Source organism: Nematolebias whitei, chromosome 13 (assembly GCF_014905685.2).
Source record: "Nematolebias whitei isolate Nwh7 chromosome 13, NemWhi1, whole genome shotgun sequence".
Lineage (NCBI taxonomy): Eukaryota > Metazoa > Chordata > Actinopteri > Cyprinodontiformes > Rivulidae > Nematolebias > Nematolebias whitei.
The window spans coordinates 47,973,008-47,978,986 of record NC_056510.1 but is presented as its reverse complement, the minus strand read 5'-3'; positions in this window follow the sequence as shown (position 1 = coordinate 47,978,986).

The following is a 5,979-nucleotide window of genomic DNA, read 5'->3' as shown; positions in this document are numbered from 1 at the left end:
CCCCGAATAGGATTGTTCGAGTAGGTTCGGCTTAAGCGTTGTGAGACCAATGTAGATTATGGTACTTAAGGTAGCTTTAACATACATTGACTCCTCAAAGATTGAGTTTTAACAAATGAACTGCATGTTGGCATAGTTAAAGTCCTCTTAGTCTCTAACTTAAATACACACAAAATTCATTCTTGCTGGGGGTGTTCAGAAACAATACCAAAAACCAATTAAACAATGTCTCAACATTGACAAAAATAGTGAATAAGCAACCAGAAAAACGTTTCAACATTGACAAAAGTAGTGATTAAGCAACTAGAAAACGACGTTTCGGTGTGTCACTCACTATGAATGTCAGATTTGATCACGTTATCGCGTCTGGTAACATTACCCTAACTAACGTCACCCCCCTTTGGTCATGGGGGACCGCGAACATGGGTGAGGACGTCGCTCCATGAGCTAAAGTTAGGATGCCCTTGAGTAGTTTTAGCTGGTTGCGCAGCTGAAAGAGGGCTTTAAGGTCTGGATAGGAATCCAGGTTGGCTTCGGACGGAGTGTTTTTCCCTGGGTCAGTCAAATACAGCATCATCGAGTTTATTGCAGGATCCAACTTCTGAAGTTGGATGATTTCTGGGTCAGTCAGCACAGGTTGTACAGAGACTGTGTTGTCAGCCGGCTTGGCTGTAGCCTGTGCACGTGTGACTGCCATTACCTCGGCTGTAGGTTGTACTGACAGGGTTGAGAGCAGCCTGGAGGGGTCAGAGGACCTCTGAGGGCCGTCCACGGCTCCGTCCTTGATAGCTGGTTTATCTGTCCCCGACGACAGTACAGCATCTTCGGTGTGGGATCCTTGGATCTCTAAACCTTGACCTACCAATGGTAGGTAGTATCCGGTGGACCCTGACTGTTTCAGCTCGCAGAGGAGGCTTTGTAATTCAGTCAGAGTAGGGTTCACCGGTTGGGTGTTTTTGGTTTCACATGCTTTTGAAGGATAACTTACTGGGACTGTATTCTCTGTCGAGAGGTCCTCGGTGCCTTCTGTAGTGCCTGCTGTTGGGCAGTCTGTGACTGTCTCAGGCGGCATGAGTATTGGCAGGGGTTTGCTCACTCTAGCCCACATTGTCTGTGTACCATAATCTATAATCACGTCAAAGCGATTTATAAAATCCTGGCCGACTAAAAATGGGAATGAGTCAACCATAGACACATATACCGGGTGGAATAGTGTCATCTCGCCAACCTGCATGTGAACCATATCTCTAGCTGTCAGGGTTGTCCTCGTCTCTGCGAGGCCCTGCAGTCCTATAGCACATTCTATGAGAGGTATTTCCCTGTGAACACTATTAGCGGCAGTCCTGAGCTCCTCGAACAGTTTGACTGACATAATAGTTATGTCGGCTCCACCATCCAGTAGGGCTTCACGTGTGAGGACTCCTTCAAGTGTGATCGACAGGTAAGCTTTCTCAGTGACCCCCTTTCTGATCAGGTTACACAGAAACCTTGGAGGTTTCGGCCGACGGTTCTTTTCACGTCTACCTTCACCTGTGTAATCCTGGTTTTTCCGAACCGTTGGTGCAGTTGCTGCTGTTCCTGAGAGTTCGGCTATTGACGGGCTTCCGTCATTGACGTATGAGATCACGCGCTCACCGTGTTGAGGGGCTCTCATTGTTTGTAACAACAAGGTCTTAGTGGCTGTCCATGACAGCGGCAGCGTTGTTGTTTGTGTCACCCTGTTTGGACTGAACCGTTAGCACAGCTATTGCTGTTTCTGAGGTTTCAGTTTGTGACGGGTCACCGTCGGTGACGTGTGATTGTACCCACCCCCCCCATCTCAGGTGAGGGCATGTCAGAGTTTACAACAACAGCATCATGGTGACTGTCTGTGACAACAGTAACGGTGTTGTCTGTGTTCTCTGACTTATCAGCAATGATATCGCCAAGCAAAACGTTAGGTCATTTGTCCGTGGCAACACCTTCCACCAAGTCCAACAACCGATGCACCCTGTCTGTCTCGTCCGAGCTCAGAGGACTGCGGTTCTTTTTCTGGACCTGCTGCTGTTTCTTTTTCGTCTCAGGCTGTTCAGCCCAACGTGGTGGGGAAAGAGAAACCCCCCTTTGGGGTTCCCGGTGGGATCCCTGGTTGTATGGGTCACTTTTGGTGCCATACTTTTTACCCTTAGGGCGTTTGCCCCCCTTCTGGTACGATCGTTCATCCTCTGGTTCCTTGGGAAACCGTTTAGGATCTCGTCTGGACCAGGGGGCACTCACCTGTTGTGGTTTGGCTGCTGAGAAACCTCGTCTCCTCTCGCATTTTTTGGGAGGGGGAGTCGAAGCTCTCGTCCCTTCCAATTCTAATGACTGGGCAGGAATCCACTCACCTGGGTACACCTCAAAGGGTGTTTCGGCCTGTGAACGTGCTTCAAAGACATTCACAGCACAACTTTTTATCTCATTGATGGATTTCTCTTTGAAATTAGCCATCATTTGCACTGACATCCTTATGTCAGGGTGGAGATTTTTGCTGAACACGTACTTAAACGGTTCCTCTTCCTCCATGTTGGCCTCGTTCCTGTAACCAAAATAAGCCTGCAAAATCCTGGAATAATATGCCCTGGGGTGCTCATTCTTACCTTGCATGACCTTGTCGGCGGCTGGATAACCGCCAGGTCCCGTGCAAGGGGAATACTCTTTCATAAGAGCAGCACATAACAGGCGGTAATCCTTTCTTGTGGCATCAGGTTGACACTCTATGAAGGAAAACACCGTCCTGGATGAAGTGAGCCTGATCAAACCTACTTTATCCTCAACTGTAGCGTTGGGATAGCTTCTCAATTGGAAGTCAAGGTTGTCCAGATAGGCCTTAGTGTCAGTTGAACCCAATGGCCCTGGCTCAAAGCGGTTGACATATTTTGCAATTTTGTGCAAATCCGAAATTGGGAGCAAAGGCTGTATTATCGGTATCGAAGGAACCAAAATGGCACGTGGAGGTGTGTCGCTAGACACATGTGGAGGTGACGGAATGGGATTAAGAGAAGGAGGTGCAGCAAAATCCTTCTGAGGTGATGGTGGGTGACCTGGACTCTGACCTTGTTCGTCTTTGAGTTCCAGACAACCTCGCCCCACGTCAGAAATCTCATTTGTTGCAGCGGCTAGTTTCGCCTCACAGGCTTTTAAGCATTCCTGTGATGTATGACATTCACTTTGTAAACACACGCCTCGTTGGACTAACGCCACCTTTTCCACTCTGCATTCGTTCAGAGCTTTTGATGTGAGGTGCAACTGTTGTTGTAGCGTATCATTGTCTGAACACAGTGCTTGGTACTTAACCTCTCTTTCCCTCATCTTCTCCTCATATGAGTGAGCTTGTAACAACAGCTGAGCTTGTGAGAGCTCCCTCTCACGTTGTAACTCATTCGCACGGGTCTCCTGATCAAATTTAGACTGTGCCTCGAGTTTGAGGTACTCCTCTTTTTCGCTGTTTAACCTTATTGCAAGGTCGTCAGCTCTGTTTGCCTCCCTATAAAATGTTGCTTTCAACAAGAGTGCCAACTTAGCCAGTTGGTCATAGCTTGACTTTGTTCTGGCTGTAGAAGTCACACTCTCTGCAACATCCTTCAGCTCGTCCAATAACTCTGTTGAGTTCATGTTGTCCACCTGTTCACCATATGGATTTAAGGATTCTGTGAGCAGCGTTAACGCCCTCTCCAACCAGTCCTTCTCCTCACAAGGATCAATATTCTTTTCTGTCACATCTGCCATGGTTACTCACTGTTCAGCACTTATCTGGTGAAACAGTTGCCAACTTCAGAGTTTTTAACAGGTAAATATTTGTATTTAAGTGAGCAATGAGTTTCACATACTATTTTAGCTCTGGGTTCACTCAACAGTACTGTTATAAGCCAACTTCTTCAAACGAATGGGCACCTATTTGTAGGTTTTACCCCAATGCATGAATATTCTAAGTAAATGCTTTCTTAGCTAGTTACTTAATGTGCTTATTTCTAACAGATACAAGAGCCAGGCTTTTTCCAGTGTTCAGTTACTATAAAGCACTTAAAATTAAATAAACCTACAATTTTTCTAAGAAGTCTTACAGCAACTTTAGTTTTCAAACGCTTTTTAAGCAGTTTAATTTACCAGAATTTGCTATTTATTGATTGATTGATTGATTGATTGATTTTTATTGTCAATTCTGCATATGTACAGGACATACATAGAAATTGAAATTGCGTTACACTCCTACTCAAATTGCAGCAAACAACAACATTAGCAAAAATAAACTAACACAACTAGTTATATAAAAAAATATTAAAAAATATAAAAGTTTAAATTTAAAACAGTAACTCATAAACCAGGCTGAATTAACAAAAACAAAAATATTTTAAATGAAAGACAGTGAGCAGCCTTCTTTCAGGAAAACTGTTTTACTCCCCTTTCAACAGCAGGTGGCGGTGTAAGCTTATTTTTACCAGTAGAAGTCTATGACAACTTCTTGTGAACTGTTCTGTTGACAACCGGTTGTTAGCCGTTAGCTAGACGTAGCACACGGTCGAACACGGTCAAATCAGCACTTTCTGAACAGATTTAAAGCTTAAACGTGGTGTCGCTTTAGCAAGCACGTCTATCTGCATGAAAACATGAGTTTTGGGAACAGTGGCGGGCTTCATTTAGCGATTTTAAACACAGAGGAGGGTTCGGTTGAACCGAGATACATTTCTGGGGTCATGTGACTTTACAGACACGTGAGCAACGGGGTGGGCTTTACAATCTGACATCAGAGGGAGCGGACGCACAGATACGTCAACAGTTTCTCAGAGAATCAGAGCGACCCAAACAGCGGTTTTCATCCAATCACAGCTCATGAATACTAGCTCTCATTGTTAGCAGTTAGCCTGAAAAGTCCGGTCAACAATCGCCCATTAAACCTCCAAAATGCACAATTTACTGTCAAAAATGTAACGGATCAGCATTTAACAGTGTTCTGAGACGGCGCTGAGCTTTATAACAGCATTTTATCCATTTAAAACACCACTCGTTCAACGAGTCCAGTGAACAGAATCGGGTCAGACACAGAACCCCCTCTCTGCTACCGTTTAAATAGAATAAAGCGTTTTTTCCACAGCATGTCAGCATTAGTTCCACAACAGATGCACAATTTTCAGCTTTAAAATGAACACATTGACATTACTTTCAGCTATCTGAACAACACAAGCATGAACCATGCCTGTACCAAGCCAAAAATTTGGACCTTTTCAACCATGCCAACATGAGCGTTATGCTACAATAACACAGACTCCGTCACATATAATTCACACCTCTTTAAACATTCGTACGGCCACAAAATGTCTAAAGAGGAGGATAGGTCCTAAATTATCTCTTTTAGAGACCATGCGGGCCACGAGAAGCTCTTTAAAGACCGTACGGGCCACCAGATGTAGTGTTCTAAAAGGCTAGGTTAGCTTCAGAGCTACACTACAGTCATATTTAAATAACGAGTTCTCTCTTTTTCGAGCTAATTGTGCCATGTGACAGAGGTACTGTACGTAGATGGTTTAATCAGTGACATGAGACGTTAATTTTCTTTGACCCATGAAAATAAATGTGGTCATTTATTAACAGAATCAAAATTTAACATCAAAACCTTGTACACTTGATTAGACTGGTCTGGTTCTGATTAATAAAATTTGGCACGTTTTACTTAATAAAAACAACAGAAATTTCTGAAGGCTTCTAGATTAATTACTGGCAAGATAGAAGAGTTTTAAAGATGGGAAATATGGAGGAGTTTAAAGGAAGATGTTGAAGAAGATGTGTGTCTGTAGACCAGAACAACACGCTCCTTTCAAGTCCAGTTCGCCGCGGTACACTTGTAGTGAAGCTCGTGATGACTCTTTACCTTGGCAGAGGATGGGTCCGTGCAGTCAAGAGGTCCCTGACACGCTACCTGAAATGAGAAAGAGTGATGTCGGTCAAAAGTCAGAGACAGTCAAA